This window comes from Taudactylus pleione, unplaced genomic scaffold (assembly GCF_031769625.1).
Source record: "Taudactylus pleione unplaced genomic scaffold, aTauple2 ptg000329l, whole genome shotgun sequence".
In the NCBI taxonomy this organism is placed as follows: Eukaryota; Metazoa; Chordata; class Amphibia; order Anura; family Myobatrachidae; genus Taudactylus; species Taudactylus pleione.
This window is the reverse complement of record NW_028284730.1, coordinates 7,042,955-7,070,208: the sequence shown is the minus strand read 5'-3', so window position 1 is coordinate 7,070,208 and position 27,254 is coordinate 7,042,955. Positions and strand designations below refer to the sequence as shown.

The 27,254-nt window shown below is 42.6% G+C and overlaps 1 pseudogene; it reads left to right on the top strand.

The window, feature by feature from the left end:
• Positions 1-18,049, top strand: part of LOC148509307 (zinc metalloproteinase-disintegrin-like protein H3) — a 97,242-nt pseudogene extending 79,193 nt beyond the window's left edge.
• The last annotated feature ends 9,205 nt before the right edge of the window (positions 18,050-27,254 follow it).

The following is a 27,254-nucleotide window of genomic DNA, read 5'->3' as shown; positions in this document are numbered from 1 at the left end:
CCTCTTAAACAGATACACTTATAAAATTGTCATTCCTAGTGTATTTTATATCCTGTTTGCAGTATTGCTTGCTATAACCTGTTTCCATCTTAGGCCCGTATTCAATTTGGAGCGAAAAGCCGAGATCGGCGAAAAAGTTTCGCCGATAACGTCATTTCGCCAGGCGGAAAAGTATCGCCATATTCAATTTCAAAGGCGGAAAGTCAATGCAATGTAATAGGCAAAAAAGTTTTGCCTATGAATAGCAGGCGGAAAAAAGTGCAGAATTGGTGTTTTGGGGTGAAACATTGTGGGAACCCCCGTGCAGCCTTAATACAGTCCTCCAAAGGGAAACTGCGTTAAAAATTCTTAAAAAAAAGACTTAAGAACGCCCAAAAAAATTACTTTCATTTGGGGGGCGAAAAAAAAAAAGTTGGTGGACAAATTTTAAAACTAGCGATATAGGGCCTGATTCAGAGCCGGACGCTATTTGCGCTCGCTCGTCAAGAAAATAGGGGTGGCTATTCAAATTAACCATTCGCTGTTTGCAGTCTGTTCACGCCTCTAGGTCTGAATGAGCGTACAAAACTTGCGGTCGTTTTTTGGGAAACTACGCCCCCTGGCCGCTCGCATCCTACGTCATGTCCGCTATTTATTAGATTAATCGAGTACATCGAACAGGGTATGAGTTGCTCGCTATTCCTGTGGTTGGTTTTTGCTACCAAAATTTTGCGAGCAGTTCTGGCAAAAAAAAACCCCGTGACGTAGTCAATGACGCTGAAGTTTTGATTATGCACACCCATAAAACGCCCGTTTTGACCGTTAAGCACGCCTGCGATCGGATCTCCACTCCCCGTTTTCAAGCACCTTCCCCTGTTACCACCCACATACGCCTCATTCTGTCACTCAAAATAGCAGGCATTCGCTATTTTGCGAGCACACGATTTTCGGCCGCACTGAGTGGTTCGCGCATGCGTATTACGATCCGTACGCATGCGCAGTTGGGCAAACATCGCTCGGAGCGAACGAGCAGCCACTTGCGTCCGGCTCTGTATCAGGCCCATAGACTCCAGGGAGGCCCCCAAGTATGACCCAGGTGTTTTTTTTTATTGCAGGTGTTTGCGGCAGGTGGATTTTTAATGTATTTTTAAATAATACTTTAGCAACTTTAAAATATGCTACCCCCCATTTTCATGTACCCCAAATTTGCAGGGACTATTTATTTTCTCCAGAAAATAAAACAAAATGCTATTCTTTAACCATTATGCAAAGATGCAAAACAGCGCCTATTGAGACCATTTAAAAACACCAAATACCTTCAGCAGGCCAATTTGGGGCTATCCATAGTTATCCACCATGTCAGTACATCTTTTGGGGGGTGCCAGGCTGATTACCCCATTTTGGAGAGGACTTTCCGCCTGTTCAAGTATCGCCGGGTGCTGTTTTCAGATACTTTCATATTGAATACGGAGAATCGCGGGGACGCGCGTGAAGTTTCCCACCCAAAACACGCGATGTAGGTGAAAAGTCCTCCAGGCGAAAAAGTATCGCGGGTGCGAAACATATTGAAAACAGGCCTAAATGGGTAGAGTTCAGGACTTCCGCTGTCCAGCTCCAGTAGAGCCAAATAGCAGCTCAGTTGAATAGTACTGGCAGACAGACACTTCCCGCACATTGGCGTCCTTCCATAGACAGTGCGGTCCATTTCAGGGCAGTTTCATAGTGACACCCTCCCCGCTTGCTATGTGGGGTGGTAGTATCTACATTCCATTTACATATGACCGAATATTGCTCTTCTTGGAATTGTAAATAAAGAGACTTGGTCTCATGTTGGGGAGGGATCGGTATGAAATACCGCCGGACACATGTCTGGCAACAGAAGATCCCGACAGGTAAGTTTTTTTACTATTACTTACCCTATTCCCCCCCTAACCCTAACTCTCCCTTAGGGGTGCCTAACCCTAACCCCCCCCCCCCAAGTGCCTAACCCTAACCTCCCCAGTAAGTGCCTAAACCTAACCCCTCCTTCCCCACGGCCTAAACATAACCCTCCCGGGGGGGTGCCTAACCTTCGTTCGGTATGCCGGCGTCGGTATCCCAGCGTAGGGATAATGATAGGCGTCGGTATTTCGATGCCTGTCATTAGTCCCCTGTTGGGATTTGACAGTCGGGGAGCCGGCGGTCGGCATTTTGACCGTCGGCTTCCTGACTACATCCCGTTGGAGGGGAAGATGAGTTGTCACACCAACCGGAGCATGCCATCCCAAACTCCCCTCCTATGACGACACCCTTGAATTGCTGCGTCCATCCACTCACTATGGTGATGTCGCATATCTCCCAACTTCCCAAGAGTTTAAAGAAACGAGCTCAATGTCTGCCCAATATCCTCAAATCGTGACTCTCCTGACTATATGTGTGTCTCCAAACTGTCCTAGATTAGAGTGTACCTGATATGTGACTTTGAGAACGGTAACATTAATAGTACAGCCCCTGTAAAAGTATAACTGCAGTGTTGTACTGCATTGCTATTTATATTAAACCAGAAAATGGCTAATATCGAATACATAATACATCTTTAACAATATATGTTTAGTTATATGTGGTTAGTACATGTTTAAATATATCTGAACAGTCCACATACAACTAATGTACAATTGTGCTTATGTAATACATACATCCCAACTGTATTGCCATAGGCTGTACAGTCCTGATTTCAAGGACTGTACAGCCGTAATGCTGGGAGCTATGTCCCATTCATGGGTGCTCTTCACAGAAGAGTGTGAGAGGGCCCATATGACATGGCTCTGCCTCCACTGTGATCATTCCCCTTTGAGTCCAGCATGCCCACTGTGTTTAAAGGTTTGGAGGCATGAGAACATACGCTATTTACATAACAACAAAGCTTACAGACTGACTGACAGCTGTCTTCTTCTCCTCCAGATCTGTGACCATGAGCTGCAGTGTCAATGCCAGGAGGGATGGGCAGCCCCCAGCTGTGACTCCACTTCAGGATCCAGTATGTATTTAATGTGGAATGTACCATTATTAACAGGTCTGTAGATTTTATCCTGGGGAACACAGGAAGGGACAATGACAGTGACAGTAGGAACAGGTCACATCGCTGTACAAGTTGGGATCATGTTATATTTACATTTGCATAAATAATACATAAAGCTGCTTATTGTATAAAATGTATTAAAGTTTATAGTAATAATATTTCCATAGTTGGGAACATCATGCAGAGTATGGTTGTTATAATACAGAGACCCAGGTTAAGAAACTTATTGCAGCCCAACTTGACATATTGTATTGTTGTTACCCTTGCAGATATTGCAATCATCATGGTGGTAGTCCTCATTGCCCTGGCTCTCCTGGTCGGACTTGCACTAATGTTCGTGTTCCGGAAGAAGTACAAGAGGTAATAATGTAGAGGAAGTGAGAGCTCACACGTATAACCTACTGTACACTTAGTTATATGTATAAGGACATTGGCAGTGAATTGAAAATCAAACACAGACTTTAGTTCAAAATGTTACATATACATCCTGTGCTATAAAGTTTAAAGTATAAATGAAAGGTTACAGGTCTGCACTCCCTTTTTTCTGGAGTCAGGTGACACAGTATACCCTATTAAACGGAAGATACATCCGAGTTCCGCCTGACTCAGAAGAAGACGGACATATGCATAAATCTGCTTCTGTGCATGTGCTGTATGCAAAGAGTCACCGTTTGCGCCGAAGATCCGTGAGCCTCAGAATTGTCCGCCTTATGTGCAGTATAGTACTAGGCGCATCTCACATACTCAGAGGAGGTAGCCATTTTCTGGGCTTTTTTATGGAGATTATGGAGCCTATTCATAATGATAACACCACGATGTCGACATATTTGATGTTAACATTGTTAAAATGTTGACAGGCGACATGTCAACATTCCCAGAATTTTGACATTTGAAATGCTGATATTGTCAGAATGTCCAATTTAGGGTTAGGCTGCGGGATGGGAGGGTTAGTGATAGGCACTAGGTGGGGGTTATTGCTATGTTGTGGGGGGGAGTTTTGGGTTAGGCATTGGGGGGGAGGGGAGGGTTAGGCTACAGGAGGGAGGTTAGGCACTAGGGGGGAGGTCAGGGTTGGGCTACAGGGGAGGAGGTTAGGGTTAGGCTACAGGGGAAGGTTAGGGTTAGGCTACAGGGGGAAGGTTAGGATTGGGCTATAGGGGGGAAGGTTAGGGTTGGGCTACAGAGGGGGGGTTAGGCACTAGGAGAGGGTAAGTTGGGCTACAGGGAAGGAGGTTAGGGTTAGGCATTAGGGGGAGTTTAGGATTAGGCACTAGGGGGAGGTTAGGGATAGGCTGCAGGACAGCATGGTTAGGGTTAGACATTACTAGAGGGAGTGTTAGGGATAGGGCCAGTGTACTCTCTGGAATACTGCTCCATCAGATTACTCCGCTGGAAGTGACAATCACATGACCACCGGGATTCGGAAGCAGCAGTGAAGCTGCTGCAGCCGTCAGAAGCAGGTAAATCCCCACTGGACCACCAGGGACAATGGCCCTGATTCAGAGCCGGACGCTCAGCTATTGCGAGCAGCCAGGATGATGTTCGCGATGGTCAAGACCATCGCGACCATCGGGCTTGAGACGAGACCCTTGTGGTAGGGTCTCGTGGCCACAAGCCCCAGAGACCTTCTGGCTCTAATAGAGCCGGAAGCTCTCCCACTGACATCACTGGTGATGTCAGTGGGGCCGCCCCAAAAATGGCAGGCGTTCGCATGGGAACGCTTCCGTTTGTGAAGCTACCCCCACGCCACGCCTCCTTTTGGTGCGAGATCCGGAGCGACGGAGTGCCCGTCGCTAGCCGGGTCTCGCGCATGCGCACGTCGGAGCAAGCTCCGGCGTGCGCATGCACAGTGGTCTAACATCGACCCTCTCGCGAGCGCATAGCGCTTGCAAGCGGGTCTGAATCAGGCCCAATATACCCACATTCTATCATGTCAACAGTTCATCAGTGTCTACATGATGAAAGTTGGTAGGTAATGGTGAAAGAGAGGATATATTGCATGCACATACTGTCATCTCATCAGTTTAGAATGACAATTAGCTGTTCTGTTACAGGGGGACACCAGCCACTGTATCTGGTGCTACAAACCCAGCATTCCTTGAGCAGGCGCAGGAGAAGTCTAACATTTCAACCCCAGAGGTAAGAGACCAACTTTACTCTGCAGAAACAACAACAAGTTCCCTATATTACCCAACCAGATAGGGAAGACTGGCATTATTATTATTATTATTATTATTATTATTATTATTATTATCCTTTATTTCTATGGAGCCACAAGTGTTCCGCAGCGCCTTACAAAGTACATAAATAAGTGAACAAGAAACCAGTGACTTGCAGGACAATACAATGCAGGACAAGGACAAGATTTATATACATTGTTGCATTAGCAATCATAATACTCAAATGAGCTTAAGCAACCAAATGTTAGGTCCCCTACTGGGGAGTAAGGAGTAGATGAAAGTATAAATAAGGAGAAACACAAGAGGGTAGAGGGCCCTGCTCGTGAGAGCTTACATTCTAATGGGGCGGGGCAGACAAACAGGTGTGACACAGATGGGGTAGACAGTGAGGAAGGAGCATGTAACAGCAGGTTAAGATGTGTTGTATGCTGTAACCTCAAGATGACTCCATTAATGTTACAGCATACAACACAAGCCTCAATGTGTAATGTAAATAGAGTATGTGATCTGGCATGGGCAGCTGTTATCCAGGGTGTACTGTACATAGATGGTAAAGACACTCACATACTGCACATCTAGGCAATAAGGGAACATAGCAGCTGTATTACAGGACATGTACATTTTTTATATTAGTGTTTTCCATGAATTTGATTAGATCCAAAATATACATGTTTACTAATACAACATTGACTCGTGTGAGCTTTAGTTCAGAAAATACAGCAGTGCCTGGTTCCTGGAGGAATCATTTTTTTTAGATAGGCTTCTCTGGTGCTTCTCAGTGTTAGAATTGTTTTGCCCACCCCTATACTTCATTCTTTGTTCTTGCATGGAGGCACAGTGGTTAGCGCTGATACCTCACAGGGCTGGGGTCATGTGCTCTATTCCAACGAGGGTCCTGTGTGTGGAGTTTGTATGTTCACCCTGTGATCATGTGGGCCTTCTCCAGTTTCCTACAACAGTAAAAAATAAAATACTGGTAGGTTAATTGGCTTCCGCTTATACCAAATGGTCTTTCATCTCTCCATAGTTTACTAGTAAATGCTACAATGTTTCTAACCTTCGTAACCATATTACAACAGCAGTAGGTCTGGCAGGTGCAGGTATTGTATTTGTATCCAGACACTAATATCAGAGTTCTGCTTTTGGTAGCAGCAGAGCCGATCCTAACCAATTTGGTGCCATGGCAAGATTTTCTCTGGTGCCCCCAGCAGAAAATCCCAGGTTCTCCCCTCGCAGCACACTGCTGTAACGAAAGAAAAAAGGGACAGGTTTTAGGGGAAAGTTCCTTATAGCCCCACCGCAGAAGGCATTCTATAGGGTAAATTCTACCCACGCAGCACTCCTCTTCCCTCACTGCACAGCACCCATCACCGTTCACTCAGCACAGCACCCCTCACCAACACCTCTCCCAGCACAGCACCCCAAACAGCACAGCACCCATTACCCCTCACCCAGCAACATACCACAGCACCCATCACCCCTCAGCCAGCACAGCACAGTCAGCACCCATCACTTATAGTACAGGCATACCCACACACCCCACCTCCTGCATATATGTTTACAGGATACCCATGTAAGCTGTTGTAGCACATCTCAGTAGAATGGTATCACCTTGTTGTTACTTCCTACCCCCTTCTATGCTGGTGACCATCATCATCACTAGTGCACACACTGGGTCCCTTTTTTACCAATGTGGATGATGGAATCGACCGATGCCTATAGCAGTGTCATATCTCCCTGGGCCCCACTTCCAATATCTCTCCCCCTCCCCCCCAAAGCAGTGTCATAAACACCCTGAGCCCACTCCCCTTGTGTTTCTGTCTTCTGCCCTCCCCCAATAGCAGTGTCCTCAGCGCTGACCTCCCACACACCCATTTCTCTGCCTCCCTCCCATAACAGTGTCATCAGCCCCCACATATATCTGCTTCCCCCTCCCCCATAGCAGTATAATCAGCTCCCTGAGCCCCTACTCCCCATGTCTGTCTCACCCTCCCACAACAGCGCCATCAGCCCCCACATGTATATATCTCCCCCATAGCAGTATCAGCTCACTGAGCCCCCACTCCCCATATGTCTTTGTCTCCCCCTCCCATAGTAGTGCCATCAGCCCCCAGTCCCCATATGTATATATCTCCCCCTCCCCATAGCAGTATCAGCAGCTCCCTGAGCCCTTACTCCCATGTCTTTGTCTCACTCTCCCACAACAGTGCCATCAGCCCCCACATGTATATATCTCCCCCTCCCCATAGCAGTATCAGCTCCCTGAGCCCCCACTCCCCATATGTCTTTGTCTCCCCCTCCCATAGTAGTGCCATCAGCCCCCAGTCCCCATATGTATATATCTCCCCCTCCCCATAGCAGTATCATCAGCTCCTTGAGCCCCTACTCCCCATGTCTTTGTCTCCCCCTCCCATAGTAGTGCCATCAGTCCCCACTCCCCAAACATATCGGCCTCCCCTCATCCAGCTCTTACCTTTATCTTGTGTGGAGGAGCCGGATCTGTCAGCAGCTCCGCGGGTGTTGCCTGGCTTCTCCTCCCTACTCTGCAGTAGCTCACGTCAGCCTCACACACACAGGCAGAAAGTGAAACTAAAAAACACTGCCTGCCTGTGTGAGTCAGAGTGTCCTGCTGCAGCCTCCTGATCTCTCCTCCTAGCTGCCTCAGATTGCTGAACCTGAGCAACTCAAAGAAAAAAAAATGACATCTGGCCCTAGGCTTGGGATGCCCCTAGGCCAGTGATTCCCAACCACGGTCCTCAAGGCACACTAACAGTCCTGGTTTTAGTGATATCCATGTTTCAGTACAGGTGGATAAATCAAAATAACTGAGGTACTAATTGAGTCACCTGTGCTCAAGTGTGACTATCCTTAAAACATGGACCGTTAGTGTGCCTTGAGGACCGTGGTTGGGAACCCCTGCCCTAGGCATTTGCCTTTAATGCCTATGCCTAGGGCTAGCCCTGATTCTGCTAATTGATAACCTCTGAATATAACCACTGTCAAGCAACAATCTTCCTATAACTAGTAAGAGCTCTCTAGGTCTATATGGTTTCCCCATTTGAAGCTGCTTCTCCTGATTAAGCTCTACCTCTCCTCTCATTCAGGCCGCAAGCCGAGATGGATATCATGGCCCACAATACACTGTGGTAAGGACACACTATTATCTAACCCTGCTGTGCCACCCATCTTTGGGCCATATTCAATTAGGCAGCGAAAAGTCGGATTTATCGCCGATGATGCATTTTCACATGTTTCAATTATCCCCGTATTCAATTACAAAGACTTTTTGCCGGTTTGAAAAGTCTTTGTAAAAAAACAGGGATAAGTTTTCCCCATGTTTTACATGGTGAAAAAAAGTGCAGAATTGGGGTTTTAGGGGTACAGGCTTAAAAAAAATAGCCTGCACCCCTGGGAATAGCCCCTAAAAATGAACTGTGTTAAAAAAAAGTTGTTTTAAAAAAAAAATAGGGACACCCAAAAAAAAAATATTTAAATAATTGGGGTAAAAAAAAAAAGAAGGGGAACAGTGTTTAAAAATAGGAAAATAGGTTCAGGTGTATTCTGCAAGTATGCGGCAGGTGTTTTCTAGAATAGGCTATTAGCGGCAGGGGCATTTTTGCTAAATTTTTTTAAATTAGTTAGGGACTTAAAAATATGTTAGTACCCATTTTCACGTACCCCAAATTGGATGGGACCACTTTTTAAAATGAAAAAAAAAAAAATACTAAGAGCACTTCTGCATCACTTCTGCAGGGCTAAACGGGGGTATCCACAGTGATCCCCCATGTCTGGACATCATTAGGGGGGGTCCCAGGATTAATTCCCAAAAATTCCCTTATTTTTCCCGATACTTACCTTTCCACAGGCTCCTGTTTTCGCTGGCTCCACATTGAATACGGGGATAAAGCGCGCGCCCGATACTTCATCCCCAGAAAAGCTCCAAAGTGGAGTGAAAAATCCAGCAGACTTTTCGCCCCAATATTGAATACGGGCCTTTGTCTTCTGATGTGAATTCTATGTATCATCTTGTTGCATTACAAGGAAGTAAAACGATAAAGGCAAAAAACAAGACCTAAGGAGTTTAAATTAGTGCAGTTATGTTGTCATTTTTCTATGTACTGAGATATCCAAAAGGTATTGATATTTTAGTTTGTGCAACAATGTGCATTTGTTTGGGCTCTATGACCATTTTGTAGTAAATTGATAATAGAATCCTGAATGATGCAATTCTGGGGGTGAAAGGGGCTGTGATGACGCGTTTCGTAGCTCCTGCCCATCCTTTGTCTGCCAGATATAATGGCAACAAATATGGCAAGTCTATTCCTACCACAGGTCAGACCTGTAACAGGAAAGGTGTCCTTTATTATAATTATTATTATTGTTGATATCATTTATTATTATACTTAATTTATTTTTTTAAGTAGACGTGGTGTGCCTTGTTGCTTGTTTTGTTTTTTAATGTACTTTGCTACTGTACAGCTTTTGTAAACAACCCCACTTCTTCCTGCATTTCATCATGAGCACATATTACATACATACAGCAGGGCCGCCTTGATATCTGCCAGGGCCCGATACTGGAGTGGCATGGCCGCTCCCGGTTGCAAATGTTGTGGCTCTCTTTACATGTTGCATGTAGCAGGGACACATCTTGGACATGTGGTTGCAATTCCCTGGAGGGCTTAGTGTCATTAGGTGAAGCAGGGCCCCTTGGCTAGTCTGGACACCATACATCAAAACCTGCCCCATAACCCCTGTATACAGTACATACAGTTTATTCAGTAGTTTGTTTTTTCCTTTTACCTGTTGAGTCCAAAGGCATTATTCATGTTGTCCTAATGTTTAATCCCTGTTCTAATTTCAGGCATTGAAACTCCCTATGAAAAGTTAATATGGATAACATATGCGAAACGCGTGTGGTGATGCTCTATTTGAGGACAGTACTGTGTTGTATTTTCTGTTTATTAGTCCTGTATGAACTGAGAAACAACCCAGAAGTCAAGAGACCGAGTGGAGTCATTGCAGCATTGCCACAAAAAACTGTAGATTCCAGCTCTTTGAGGATTGTAAATATTTTAGTCTCCTTTTACCTATGATCATTCATTACGGTCAAGACAATGTACTGTGTGAACCAGGGTTTGGATACCTTTGGTTCTTCAGGAGTTTCATGCAATACCCTACATTGTCTTTTTTTGTTAATATTTTTACTGTACAGAGACAGACTTCTGTACTATGTTAAAAAAAAATATATTTTTTTTTTAATGTGTTTTGCCATTGCATTTCATCTCAGGACACTTGCAAAATAAATTGAATACTGTACATGTAAATGGCGCTGCTATGTCAAGGGGAAGTTGGCGTTATCTGGTGGGAATAAATTGCGTTTTTTAATATTGGCAAAACAGATAAAAACTTACTGTATGTTAAATATGTCCCTTACTATCACACAATATTTTTTAAATGCTGAGATTGCACAATGCTTAGGGCTTCTATTGGTCAATGCTTATTTTCTCATGATTCAGACTCCTAATGCTCACACTGTAACATAACATCTGATTACACTGTCCTATAACTCTTTTACTTTATTTGGAATCCAAATTTAAGTACTGGGATGTAAACCAGGTAAGATGGGAATCCTGGTTTTTCATTTCATGGCCATGGGGAGCCCTAATAATGCACACAGCCTGGCAACATTTTTAAAAGTAACAGTTTGGATCCAATAATTCAGATGTGATATCTGCGGAAACAAATAATAAATAGGGAAACATTCTGTTAGGCAGATGATCAGGGAATGTGTTCCTCTAACACCAACATCATTTATTTAATATTGTATTTAAATCCACGGACCCTTAAATGACAATACTATTAATGATTTTAAATATTTTTGCTAGGGTGCTGGTTCAGTGTACAGTATTCATTATACTTACAGGATATACACTACATTTTAACGCTACAATGACCACTAAAAATTAGGTATCCTACACTGTGGCCCTGATTCAGAGACGGACGCTCTGAAAGAGCGCTCGCTCTGAATCAGGGTGTTTTTTTTTGTGTGTGCGGTCTCCTGGCCACTCGCATAGCTGTGGGTGACCACCCACAGCTATTGCGAGCGGCCAGGATGATGGTCGCGATGGTCAAGACCATCGCGACCATCGGGCTTGCAATGGGACCCTTGTGGTAGGGTCTCATGGCCGCAAGCCCCAGAGAGCTTCTGGTGTTATTAGAGCTGGAAGCTCGCCCACTGACATCACTGGTGATGTCAGTGGGGCCGCCCACAAATGGCAGGCGTTCGCTTGGGAATATATAGGTTTTTTGTTGGAAGAAAACACTGGCGCAACCCAATATAAAGCAGCCAACACACGTAACCAGCTGTCCTCACCAAGAACAGCTAAAGAGGAAATACACAATGCAAAAAAAAAAAAAAAGCCACCCCCCAAACCACGCCTACAAAACAGGCGAGCTGTTGATCAACATCGACAGCAGCCCCTTTCGTAGTGAGCCACGGAGTGAGAGAATTTCGCTCTCGCTCCGGGGCTTGCACACGCGCAATGTGGCCGCTGCACATGCGCAGAGCACACCATCGAGCGCTCGCGAGCGGGGTCTGAATCAGGCCCTGTATCCCTTCTGTCAAGACCCCAATACAGCTCGTTGCTCTTATTGTGACGCTGGGGCTAATTTATTCTGCAACTTTTGCTGTGGGACTTAAAGCAGCAATTTCTTTTAAAAGGCAAACCTAACCTTGTATTTCCTTCGAAATAATTACCCCTTTAAATCTCATGGAACAATCATAGAAAAATCTGCACTTTTGTCAAATTGGAACCTATTCCATTAGTCCCAGTGTGTCTTACTGTATCATTAGAAGTACTTTGTTACAGTGATAGGGGTGATTGTATTTACAGGTGTCTTATGATATTTTATAAGCACAAAACTGCTAGTTGCATTTTTTCATAATTACTATTGAATTTCAAACTTCCCTTTTAAGCAGATTTGAAAATGTAGATGTCATTATAAATGCACAACTGCTTTATTTTATTAATAAGATGACAATATGTAATAAATGGTATATGCCATAACCAGTGTATTTTTTTCTTATTTTCGTAAAGATGGCACAAGTAGAAGTTAAAATTGGTCTTATATTATAATAAAATAATCAGAAAACCATATGAGAATCTGTTTATTGTACGCACATGCAATTAGGGCCGACTGGAACTTCAGGCTGTAATGTGGATGAAAATAATAACACTACTCAACAGCCATTTAGCATCTGACATAATATATATCAATTTCCATTTAATTTTGTGCGTAAAATCCAAATTTACCATTAGAAATTTGATATCACGTACGGAGATATTTTGAAAATTTTTTATTTGACAATGAAAGTATTTAAATGACAGTAAGTGCTCGGCAAGGCTCCCTTCAGTGCCTCTGGCCTTAGCAGTGGACATCAATACATTTTGGTAGCTACTCAATCACTTCAGTAATATCACTCAGGTGCATGAAAAGGAGGGTTATTCTATACAAGAAACAACAAAAAGTAATCCCCCAAATAAATTGATTATGAATTAAATATTTAACTTCTTAAGGTGCATGCACACACACAACGATTTTTTGAACGATTATCGTTAACGATATCGTTCAATCGTTGAAAAAATCGTTCACTTTCTAAGTTAAAGCGATGAACGATCATCGTTCATACGCGTTCACGTTTGTAGTTGTAGTTCAGTCAGACTGACCGACTCAACGATTTTTAGTAAGGGAATATGCAAAAATTGTAGTTCAAAAAAATCGTTCATTACACTTTAAAAAATGTTACATATAATCTGACAGATAATCATTCAGAAAATCGTTCAGAAAATCATTGGTAACAAAATCGTTGTGTGTGTATGCACCTTTAGGGAATAGAAAAGAGTCCAACCACGTGTCCATTGTGAATGAATTATTGGACAACTACAAGAATATGGGTTGTAGAATGTCACTTAAAATTCACTTTTTACCTTCCCATCTAGACGTTTTCCCTGACAACCTGGACAGTGTAAGTGTTGAACAGGGGGAACGTTTTCACAAAGCCATTCTGACAATGGAGCAAAGCTTACCAAGGTCGCTGGGATCCTGCAATGATGGGGGGCTACTGCTGGTTCCTTCTTAGAGAGACCAATGAGACATTGTACAAACAGAAAGTGACAACATCCTATTTCCTTAAACAAAGTGACTTTACATTTTATCTTTTATAAACAATTAGATTACGGCTAATTTGGATTGTTAAGGACTTTGGGCCTGATTCAGACCCACTCGCGAGCGGCTGTCCGCTCGCAAGTGGGTCGATGTTATGCACTGAGCATGCGCACGACGGAGGGAGCTCCGTCGTGCGCATGCGCCAGACGCGATGAGCGAAGGAAAGTCCTTCGCTCGTTGTGTCCGATCAAAGGGGGCGTGCTGTCAATGTTGATTGACAGCACACCCCCTTTGGTGGGCGTGCCGGGGGCGTGCCTCCCTGACGGGGGCGTTCCCACGGGAACGCCTCCCATCAGAAGCCGGCCCACTGACATCACTAGTGATGTCAGTGGGAGTGATTTTGGCTCTGATAGAGCCAAAATCACTCCGGAGCTTGCGGTTGAAAACCTCAACCGCAGGCTCCGGCTCGCAATTTCGATGGTCGCGATGGTCTCGACCATCGCGGCCATCACAAAGCACGCTCGTATAGCCTGTGGGTGGTGACCCACAGCTATACGAGCGTCCAGGAGGACGCTCCATGAAAATGGAGACCGGCCCTCATTCAGAGCGTGCGCTCTGCTCAGAGCGTACGGCTCTGAATGAGGGCCTTTGTTCAGTTTTTGAGCATTTCTGTAGTATTAGTAATTTATAGTAGTAATTTGTAAATAAATAAGTTGAGAATATTTCAATTCAATAGAAATTAATTGAAATTTTCAGATATACTCATATTACTGCTTTTGTTTTCAGTGTATATCTAATAAATGTGATGTGATAGAGAAAATCGGTTTTTCCACTGCATTCAGCATCCCTAAATGAGGCAAAATAAATGTTCACATGATTGGATAGCTTTGCTTCATTTTGTGGGCGGAATTCAATTGTTTCAACCCCCTTTCGCGCCGAACAGAGCTATTCAATTGTTACTCCTGTTGGGTGTAATCAGCTGCCGGTGCCCTCATTTCAGCTCGCACCCCCCGGGGGGTGTGAGCTGAATACGTTGGGTGCCCAAACTGCATTTTTCGCGATCGCGCCCAGCACTTTGGTCAGGTGTAGCAGTTTTACACGGCTAAACCTGACCTCTTTGAGCGCGGTCGACGTGAAGATTGGCACCAATTGAATAATGTCCCGTGAAAATAAAATTTAAAAAAATTACATGAATGAAAGCAAGTCCCTGGTTGGTTGCTATGGGCAACACTACATATTCTACACCATTTCCTGTAGAACTGTTTTCATAATTGTCCACCATTGTATATGAGACCAACAGGACCAAGGGATCTAAGTCACACAGTACTATTACATTAAACAATCAAAAAATAGCAAGAAATAACCATTAGAACATAACCACTGGTATCGGGTCCATGCTGCAGGATTTAACGCAGTTTGGAGAGTGATGCATTGTAGATTCAGGACCCTGGTGTGGTGCAAAAGTGTGTTTGTCATTTTTTTGTTTGTAATTTTTAAAATAGGTGTTTTTCTATTGGATCATAAAGCTGCAAAAACAGATAGGAGAGAGCAGGAGAGTCTGTCAAATGTCCTCTGTCTGTTGGGGCAATCCCGATGTTAGGTGAATACACTGCCCAGTCAGAGCTTTGGGGTCTATTCGTGAACCAGAAAAGAGCCATGTTTAGCTGAAATCAGGTCTCTTCTCTGCATGGAGCTAGTTTACCGTGGAGAGGTGTATTACTTCTCCAGCGGCACCCCCGCTACATGCCTGCATCGCATCACCATACTATTGTATGGTGAGTGCGATTCATGAAGGAATGGAAAGCTCAGCTTTCCGTTCTCCTGTGGTACAGATTCACCATCTGAGGATAGCGTTATCTGTACCCTGAGCTGAACAGAGCAAGGAAGCTGCATACTTCCCTGCTGTCTGCCCAGCACACGGCCCTGGCTCTGCCCCCTTTTCCCAGAGTTCATTGTGGCAAGTCTGACCTGACCTGCTGCTCTCAGACTCCGAGGCATGCTCAGTGAGGAGTAGGCATATCGGGCTCCCAATATGTCTGTCTTCTCACTGTGTACAGGGATCGCAGAGTGGCTGGACAGCGCCCAAAGACGTCGGAGAGGTAATTGTACATGAATGGCTACTAAACTTCACTATATATCGCATTGATGTGATGCGATATATATATATAGTGATATCTTTTAGTAGCCACTTCATGTTCTACATGAATAGACCCGTTTGTCCCCACTGCAGGGAGAGTTTGGAGACATGTCCTACATCACACTGCTCTGGTAGAGCTGCATGTACTTAACAGTAGTGTACACAGCATTACCAGTGGATTTGAATATGATAGGAAGGGGTTGGAGAGCAGCGTAGAACTGTTTAAAATGACAGCCATGTTCTTTGCAGTATGCTCATGCCCACTAGTGTGACATCGAAATCCTACATTTGCTCCTGTGGTGTATATATACAGTATATCTACACCACTAGTAGCAAAAGAGATTTGGAACAGGAACTGCGCTATATCAATCACATCTCAAATAAAATAAATATAAAATATTTATTCAATCTCTATTGTGTAATCACAGATGTCGATAATATGTTGCATGAAGAATAAAAACATTTAAAGTATACTAAAAATCAACAAACAACTTGTATGAGCATGTCATTACTATATAAGAAAAAGCAATTACAAGTCCCAATAATAATAAAATCAATCCAAGAATTAATGATCCTCCAAAAACAGTATAGATTCGGTTCCAGATCTATTGCAGGGAAAGAGCAGTATCCAATTGATACAATGTGTATAGGAAAGAACCCAGGGCCTGATTCAGACCCAGTTGCGAGCGCTGAGTGCTCGCAACCGGGTCAATGTTTTCCCACTGGGCATGCGCACGACGGAGCCGGCTCCTTTGTGCGCATGCGCGAGACCCGGCTAGCGACGGGTGCTCCGTCGCTCCGGGTCTCGCACAAAAGGGGGCGAGCTGTCGATGGTGATTGACAGCTCGCCCCGTTTGGTAGGCGTGGCCGGGGGGTGGCTTCACAAAACGGAGGCATTCCCAAGCGAATGCCTGCCTATGTGGGTGGCCCCACTGACATCACCAGTGATGTCAGTGGGAGAGCTTCCGGCTCTATTAGAGCCAGAAGATCTCTGGGGCTTGCGGCCATGAGACCCTACCACAAGGGTCTCGTCGCAAGCCCAATGGTTGCGATGGTCTTGACCATCGCGACCATCAACCTGGCCACTCGCTATAGCTGTGGGTGGCCACCCACAGCTATGCGAGCGGCCAGGAGGCCGCTCCAAAAAAAAAGAGTGAGCGCTCGTTCAGAGCATCCATCTCTGAATCAGGCCCCCAGTCTTTCAAAAATATGTAATATTGTCTCAATCAATTGAAAAAAGTCACAAATGATCCATGGGGATAGTAGCCACAAATGTAGGTTGACAATGGGCTGCTAGTTATTGCAGAGTGTAAAGTTAAAATGTTGGAACTATGGAGAAGTAACCAGCATGTGTTCTCCAATCCGTGCTGTAAACAATGAATAATAGCCACGATATAATGTTAGTGGAAAGCTTACCACTACAGCTTGTATAAATGGATTGCTGAAGCTGTGCCGAGATCCCCGGTGTTGAATTACTGGTCCGTGCTGTGTGCTGGATGCTCCGTCCACCGAGCTCAATGAGACCGATGTCTCTACCCAGCCAGGTGCGGTGCACGTCAGCCACACAGAGCAGCCAGGGTATCGTGGATGCACTGGTGTAAATAACATTGTAATGGTGTAGCACATGGATAAACCACCATTATTTAAGGTGTAGGGTCCCTCACTTCGAATTTATCTCAGTATATTGATTCTTTTTTACAACCAATAGCCGGCTCTCTGAGATCACATATTAGGGATACAACAGATTTTCTCAATAAAATTAAGGATATTGAATGGAAAGATTCATACTTTTTGGTGACCTGTGACATACAAGCTCTAAATATACCCCATGATCTGGGCATTAAACAGGTGAATGAAGCTTTAATTAAAATTCCAAGTATCTCAGAGAGACGGAGAAAGTTTCTATTGGGTTCTATTTTATTTATTCTCACTCACAATAATTTTATTTTTGATTCCACTTATTATTTACAGACACATGGGACGGCGATGGGCACGAGATTCGCGAAAATATACATGGGCGCCTTTGAGGACGTCCATGTGTGGAGGAGTGGGCTCGGCGTGGCTCTCATGCTGTATTGCCATTTTATAGATGATTTATTCTTTATTTGGGATGGTGATGAAGGTAGTCTTATTGATTTCATCACTTCACGTAATCACCATGAGTTTAATTTAATATTTACACATCAGTATAGTAAGGATGAGATTTCCTTTTTAGATAATTCCTTTGTTATTGAAGACCGTAAAATTAATACCAAGACCTATAGGAAACCCGCTGATACCCTACAATTTCTACATTTTAACAGTAATCATCATAGACCCTGGATTAAGAATATCCCGTGAGGTCAATTTTGCCGTATCAAACGGAACTGCTCCAATCTAGCCTCCTTTGAGGAACAATCAACTACTCTGGTAGAAGCCTTCAAAGATAGGAATTATCCAGATTTGTTGGTTAAACATGCATTAGACGAATGTAGGAAGATTGAAAGAACACAATTGCTTGAAGTCCGAGAGAAGTCTAAAAGGACTTAATAGCAATAGAATACCTTTTATATCCAAATTTAATGACTCCTCGATACAAATTAGGAAGATTTTTTACCAAAAACTTTCCTATTTTGATGCAAGACTTGGTACTGAAAAAAGAAATCTCGAACAATCCCTGTGTTGTCTTTAAAAGATCAGATAACCTTTCGAATATTCTAACTCAAAGTCATTTCTTAGATAAAAGACATTCTCACAAGATTGAATCTCTGAATCAGAAGTGGAGTTTAGAGAAACCCAAGGGTTGCTTCAAATGTGGTTCATCTAGATGTACCACGTGTGCATTTATTGCAAATAGAATTAGAGAATTTAAATCCAACATAACTGGTGAAGTTCTTGAGATCAAACCCCACATTAATTGCAACAGCACATTCGGAATTTATGTACTAGAATGTAGCTGTACTGTACAATATGTAGGTAGAACTACCAGGTGTCTCAAAACTCGTTTCTTGGAACATAAACATAATATCTCTAAGTCCAGAGGTATGCATAAAATGTATCAACATTTTTGGAATATACACTCTAAAGATCCTTGCGTTTTAAAATGTACAGGTATTGAACATATAAGCCAACCGATAGAGGTGGTGACAGATACCGTAAACTATGTTTACGCGAGAATAATTAGATTCCCACCCTACGTACGTTATAACCCGAAGGTTTTAATAATTCAATTGAGATTGATTTTTGACAAATCCCATTTATTTTAAAGGAAAACATTTTCTCTCCTCTTTAAATTTCTCATATGAATTATTATTATCCTTTATTTATATGGCGCCACAAGGGTTCCGCAGCGCCTTACAAAGTACAGAAACAAATGGGCACTTCTTTGTATCCAAAATAATTTGCTACTATGAGGAAGAAAGATTGGCAATGTATTCATTAGATACAGTGATAAAGTAGTGTAACTTAGTGGTAAAATGAAAAAAAAAATGCTTATTAAATAATAAATTATTCAGATACTCACTGGTCAAATTCTACCATCACCAAATAACCATAAATATCATCTATTACCACTTTATTATTTCTTATTTATTAGCCAAACAAGTACAGTGCATGACAGACCTTTATAATGCATTATAGTTTTAGTAATTTCGGACTGCAACTTCTGTTTCTTACAAGAAACTGTGCATATGTGCCCAGAGAGAATCTCCAGGGAAATACTACTGAGTCAATTGTAACAACAGTAGTTATATGGATACAATTTAACTACAATCCGGAATTATCCACTGCTGATAGCTACATTAGCTGAGTTACAGCTGCTTTGTACGGGACTTATCATTCCCATTTTTACACCATATATAGAGAGCCTGATCAGCCCTCTTTTCCACTGTTGGCTATTAAAAATGTTTCCTTTTTCTGAAGGGAAAATGTATTTCAATTGTACAATTGGCTACGTTTTATATATGAATATATAGTAGTAGATGTATGCACTATTCAATTAATTTTATTCATTTTTTAATTGTTTTATATATTTTATTTAATGTATGATATATTACTTGCTCCTTATTAATTATTTTTATGTTTATAATTTACTCTGTGTTTATTAATGTCACAACATAAGTATTAAAGCGCAGTATATTATTGTTCTTGCTTAGCTACACAAAACACTAACGTACGGCCATTGCTTATATAGAACCTGCTGTTTATCGTCCCACATTAAGCCTTTAAATTCTGTATTACCTTCAAATTGCTATAAAACATTCTACTGTAGTCTTCTGATCATATCATCTATTTGGAGCCATCAGATTTGTACATAGTTGGGGCTATCTTAGTGCCCTAACGTATTATCTATATTGCTACCTTTTACCTATACACTAAACCTCAGCATACCTAGAGGCTGGATTGGTAGTAAATTTAACAGTCAAGTTGGTTTCCTCCCTTCAAAAAAACACAGTGGGCCAAATGTAATAGGGTGAGAGTTTAGAAGTAAACTCTGACACTTTTTAAACTTGGCCAATGTAATAGAGTCGGAGAACATGCAAACTTGCATGTTTTTAGGGGCCTATTGGCGGGATGTACTAAAGGCAAAAATGCGGTAAAACCCCTGAAAATGCAGTTTTCAGGGGTTTTACCGCATTCCCCAAATGTACTAAGCACCAGAATGCGTCGCATTCTGTTGCTTTGCCCCACTAGGTAATGCCACCTTCAGGTTTCGTTACCCAATAGAAGCCTATGGGATTCTTATCGGGACGCTCCTGGCTGTGAGGGATCCGCTCGGATCCCTCCCATGAGCCCCTGTGGCCCACGTCCTCCTGCGCATGTGCAGAAGGACTTCTGGGTGTTAATCCCAGAAGTCCCTCTGCTCGGCAGCATCGCTAAGGACAGCTTTTATCGGGAGAGCTGTCCTTTGCGAAATTCTTGGTACATACCGCGGTAATGAACCGCGGTATGTACCCGAAGTCAGGGGGGATGTACCGCATCGCGGAAGCAATGCTTATTACATCCCGGCCTATGTATCAAAGCTTGATGAGAGATAAAATTATGAGTGAAAAAGTATTAACCAATCAGCTCATTTTTCAAACACAGCCTATAAAATGTTAGAAGCTGATTGGTTGGTGATTTATATCTCACAATTTTATCTCTCATCAAGCTTTGATACATAGGCCCCTTAGACTAAAAAAACTGTCACCCAGATGTTTTACCATTTTGAAGATAAAATTCGACCAAAGTGAGCGTTTACTGCTAAACTCTCACATTTTCTAAACTCTCACCCTATTGCATTTGGCCCAGTGTCTTTATCCCAGTCTTATTCCATCTTCGGGCAGATCCTGGTAAGGCCTACCACAGTTTGCCGGGGAAACCCCAACTCGTAATACTTGACTGGTGATGACTTGCACACACATACCAGCTAAAGAAAGATAAGCTACTTGTCATGTTTATTAAATGGCCTGGTAACTGAAAGAACAGTGAGTTGGTAAATAAGGAATACAAGGAAAGGACCCTTGACAAAGATAAAGGAATTGAGATAGTTGTAATTATGTAACATAAATAACCTGTTATAGGAGAATAATACAATTTCAAAAGCAAAATATTTAGTTGAACAATACCTCAATGATATAGCATTCAGTATGGCGTTCAATAATTTCATTGGCTAATGTTAGACTCACCAATAATAATAAGGTCAATATCATATAATCATCAAAATCTGTGATAGCCAATTGGAGCAATTCACAGTGATTGTGGTAGCAATACCATGCTAAGGTGCCTATTTAGTATTGTTTTATTTAGTAGCGGTTCCTCTATTTTCATTCACAAAAGCCATCTCTGCAGTTTCTCAGTTCGTTCAAAAAATAGGGGTGGCTATTCAAATGAACCGTTCGCTCTTTGCGGTCTGTTCACGCCTCTAGGTCTGAACGAGCGAACAAAACTTGCAGTCGTTTTTTGGGAAACTACGCCCCCTGGCCGCTCGCATCCTACGTCATGTCCGCTATTTATTAGATTAATCGAGTACATCAGGGTATGAACTGCTCGCTATTCTTGTGGTTGGTTTTTGCTACCACAATTTTGCGAGCAGTTCTGGCTATAAAATAATCCAGTGACGTGGTCAATGACGCTGCTGTTTTAATTATGCACACCCATAAAACGCCCGTTTTGACCTTTAAGCACGCCTGCGATCGGATCTCCACTCCCCGTTTTCAAGCACCTTCCCCTGTTACCACCCACATGCGCCTCATTCTGTCACTCAAAATAGCAGGCATTCGCTATTTTGCGAGCACATGAATTTTGACCGCACTGACTGGTTCGCGCATGCATATAACGATCCGTACGCATGCGCAGTTGGGCAAACATCGCTCGGAGCGAACGAGCGGCCGCTTACGAGCGGCTGTGAATCAGGCCCTATATGCATTCATTCATATTCATTTGTGGAAGCATGGATTGGGGGGGGGGAGAGAGAGAGAGACTCTGCTTGAATAAAAGCACTTTGCTCCAGTGCCCTCTGCAAGTGTGCTATATCACACATGAAGAGTGAGCACTTTTTCCTTTGGAGAGGAAGGAAAATTGTTTGCACAGAAGCTGAAGTGGTACTACAAAGAAAATGAATTGTTTGTGAATTTGTTACAGCAGAGAAGGGGTTAAAGTAAAAAACTGCTTTTATCTGGCTGAAAGCACCAAAAGTGTTCCTCTGTCTCATTAATCAGAGTGTGGTACTCCGGGCTCCCATCAGAAATCATTGGGCCCAGTACAAATGAAAAAGGCAGAGCCCATACCACTTCCTTGGTTCCTCCCCTCAAAGGCCTGGTGGATGCAGTGGTGTTGCGTTGAGCTCTGGTACCTGGAGTAAGTGCATGAGCTCCCACCACAGTACTGACGTGCCTCACATTCCCCTCAGACACACAAACCAAGAAAAACTCACTCCTTTTCCAACTTAGTAAGGTGCCTGGGCGCCCTCCAAATGGGTGAAGACAAAGCAGGATGGTAGCAAAGGCACTCTCAGGACTTTAGGCAGAGTGGAAGAAGGCACCGAAGTGCTCTCCTCTAGTCAACATTTCAGTTTATGTACAAAGTTGTTTCCACAGGCCCCTAAACCACTCCACTTTACATCATACCTGCCCACATGAAATCTGTGTATGTATATATATATATATATATATATCACAAAAAATCCTAGCCTGCGCTAATAAAATCAGACACAGCAGCTCCCTTCAGTAAGTCCTCTGTTAGTAGGACTAATCTAAGAAATAAACAAATTGATTACTGATGGGACGCTTTGATTAAACACAATTTTACATATATTTATCGTACAAAACAATGCAATCCCTCTAGAGGCTTATAGGTCCTGATTCTTTTCTTTTGAAGAGGCAAAATCGCCATTATTCCTGCTTGTTTTCAGTTCTGATCAAATTAGTCCATAGATTAAAATTGAGCTTGCTCAAAATCCTCCTCGAGGTTCTAGAAAAGATACCTTCGTACCAAGAAACACCCAAAAATTAGGCCCAAGGCCCACATTAATAGAAATAAAAAATTTTTTATTTAAATATTCCTTTATTAAAATTTAACAATGTATCAGATGGACAATATCTTACACACTTTTGATAATATACAACCATCCACTCTTTGGAGATATCATACACCTTCCAATCAAGGGGATGCTCAAATGTAGTGTCCACCTTTCATTCACAACCCTACGCGTTTCGTCTCAATTCTTAGACTTCTGCAGGGGTAAATCTAAAATATACAATATATATACTAGGTGTCTCTGGTAATGAACCAAGCTCAATAAATAAATAGACAATATTCCAATGCTATACATCTTTTTCATAGCTACATACCTCAATATCAGTGTATACACATACACTTAATGTCTGACCATAAATTAGACGATTCACTAAATCAGATACTGTGAGACCTAGTTGACATTAAAAATACATATTTTCAATAATGAATCATTTCTTCGAAACATTTAAGGGTGGTATTCTAATGTTACATACCTAAATTACATACCTCGTAATTGATGTGTGTAAAACAATACTCGTGGTTAATATCTGACCATATAATAGTCGATTCAATGAATCAAAAGTGTAAAACCTATTTGATGTTAAAAACAAATGTTTCAATATTGAGTCACAAAATCAAGGCTCATCACAATGTATTGACTTAGTTACTCAACACTATTGGACTATTTGATCACATGATAGTCACCTTAATTTGCATAACAAAACTTTAGTTAGCATAACGAAAACTATCCACCCTTTTATATAAAATATCATTGCTTTACATCTTATACCAAAATTATAATTTTACATTGCAATGTATATCCCCTTTTTTTAACCTTTATATCACCATAACTGGTTTAACATTACATTTCTATGCTACTTTATCAAATTATATATTATAACACTTTATCGAATGATGTATATATAACTCCGTTTCTAGGGAAAAATTGACTTCCCATACAAATAACAAGATAACAAAAATGATGTATAATATCTTTTACAAAACATGCAAATTTTTTACAGACACATTGCAAAAGTAACAGTAAAATTCCTTTGGGAACTCTCTTCCCTACTTATTGAATTTGTGCTTGTACTTCTAAGTCCAACTGCTACACTAACCTTTCTCATCTGATCCTCCCTTTTAACCTCTTAGATCTATGGGCCTGATTCAGACCCACTCGCGAGCGGCTGTCCGCTCGCAAGTGGGTCGATGTTGTGCACTGCGCATGCGTGCGCATGCGCCAGACGCGACGAGCGAAGGACTTTCCTTCGCTCGTTGTGTCTGATCAAAGGGGGCGTGCTGTCGATTTTGATTGACAGCACGCCCCCTTTGGTGGGCGTGCCGGGGGCGTGCCTCCCTGACGGGGGCGTTCCCAAGGGAATGCCTACCGTCAGAAGCCGGCCCACTGACATCACTAGTGATGTCAGTGGGAGTGATTTTGGCTCTGATAGAGCCAAAATCACTCCGGGCCCTGCGGTTGAAAACCTCAACCGCAGGCTCCGGCTCGCAGTGGCGATGGTCGCGATGGTCAAGACCATCGCGGCCATCAAACTGCACGCTCGTATAGGCTGTGGGTGGTGACCCACAGCTATACGAGCGTCCAGGAGGACGCTCCATAATTATGGAGGGCAGCCCTCATTCAGAGCGTGCGCTCTGCTCAGAGTGTATGGCTCTGAATGAGGGCCTATGTCATCACTTCCTCCTGGATTCTATTGGTGGTTCAGTACCACCATGAATAATCCCTTTAATTTTTAATACAAATTATCTTTAATTGTGTCACCTTGTTTAGAACTACCTATACTAGTAAAGCGCTTAACTTAAAATAGCGTAATTTATTTTATTTGTTCAGAATACACTAACTGATAAAATAATCCCAACATCCAACATGGTTTTGTAGTTTCATCTTGATTGGACGCCCATGTGAGGTATTTACATCCTGTTAGCATTGCCGTTGTCTTAGTTACAGATGCCAGCTTTCATTTAGACAAGTCGGAACCCACAGTGATGTCACTCGTCACGTGTTAACCCAGCCTGATACTGCTGTCCAAAAAAACGGCGTATTGATGCCCATTTTCGCGCTGATCGCGCCCATAGTGGTCGGGTTTACCTGCGTAAAACGGCGACCTCTGACCAAAGTGCTGGGCGCAATCGTGAAAAGTGCTGTTTGGGCACCTAAACAGGTAACTTTTCGTCCATTTCAGCTCGCACCCCGCTGGGGCTGCAAGCTGAAATGGTGCGCCGAAAGCTGATCGCGCCCGACAGGAGCAACAATTGAATAGCTCCTGTCGGGCACATAAGGGGGCGAAACAATTGAATGAACAATAACTATTATTATTATTATTATTATTATTATTATTATAATATAAGCAATCACACAAAAAAATAGAGGCATGACAAAAGTTGAAGAATCATAATTTACCTTTATTGAGGATGGATGGTGATGAGATACTAATCTATTTTATTGAACCACCCTTCTTTTCCATTAAATTTACTGTAGATGGTGAACTATGGTAAATAGTGGGGTAATGGTGGAGATTCATTTCTTTGTGAAAGCCATGAAGTGCCTCTTGAAACAGTTGGGTGGATGCACCTTGTGATGAGTAACATCAATAACTTTTGCTAGCACCCCATAGAGGTAAGCAGGACCTAATGGAGGGGTGCAGTGTAAGAACCAAAAATGTTGGGCACCAGACCATCTCATGATGAAAGACAAAGAAAACGTTATTTACACTCCTCCATATCCTCCAGCACAGTAAGCGCAATGGTTGCAAGCTCTACTTCCCATCTTTCTCCAGCACAATACTTGTAGCAAATGGTAAGTGCTGTATATTTTAAGCTTGGTGGTTGCAAAAGAATATTTACACCTTCCACTCTACATGAACACCTCCAGCACAGTCTTATGCATATGACACAGCAGTGAAATGGTAGCACATACCTGATGTTGTTGGGCACAGTGGTTCTACAGCATATTAGTCCATCAAATACATCACACAGGGGGCTCCAGGTTCCAAGTTCATCACACTTTGTGCCTGATTCACTATGGATCGCAATTTTGCTTATACGCACGCAATGCGGTAGCTAATATCAGCGGGGATATGCAAATGTTTCCATTCACAATGCAATCGTAGCCTAACATAAGGACTCCCACTTCCCCTTACTCACAGTATACTTTGTCAAAATAGCTAAACAATCGGTAATATCGAGTAACATCGGACCCAGACGCACACTTGCAAAAGCCCTGATCTTACTCAGGAATTGCTAACAGCCACGCACGCTATGAGCCCTCAGGCTGATATGGTATAGCAGTGGATATTTTATGCACGCCCCTGCAGCGCCGTTGAAACACACTGGCATGCCTGCATTTATCCGGCTTAATCTCCCCAACATTAAATATCATGCACATTTACTAAATACATTTATATCCCCCTGAACAAGACCAAGCTTCAAATTAATAACATTTACAATTAATAATTAGATCTATTGTCCACAATCAGCCCGATATTAATAAATTAGCATTCACAATTTATAAATAGCCTTACCTCTTCCAAACTCAGCGATACATTCAATTATTTACCCCTAACCACTTTAACATGAAATAAAAATTTCTACCAAATCACCATAAATCAATGACCACCATTAAATTAAATAGCCCCACCCACCATTAAATGACTAGGTTTAGTATAAAAGATCTACAGTAAAAAGATAGACATGTCTAGATAGACATCAAATGGTAGACAGTCAATAGGTAGACAAGTACAAAAGGTCGACATGGATGAAGATAGACAGGTACAAAATGTCGACACTGAAATGGTCGACACATTTTCTTCCCAACCCTAATCTTCACAATAACACTCCCTTTGGTTCCTAACCCTAACTTTCCCTCCTGGTGCATAATCCTCTTAACCGTCAGGGTAAATGCCTATCCCTAACCGTCCTCCTAGTGCCTAACCCTTACCCTCCATAAGTGCCTAACCCTAAACATCCCTCCTAGTGCCTAACTCTAACTGTCGGGGTAATTGTTTAACCCTAACCATCGGTAAGGACCTAATTCTAATCCTAACCGTAAAAAGCAACAAAAAAAAAAAAAAGTCAACCAGTTTTGTGTCAACCATTTCAATGTTGACCTTTTGACTCCGTCAACCTTTTGTACCTGTCTACCTTCATCCATATTGACCTTTTGTGTGTTAACCTTTTGTACCTGTCAACCATTTGTCCCTGTCTACCATGTGGTGTCTATCTGGACATTGTCAACCTTTTTTTT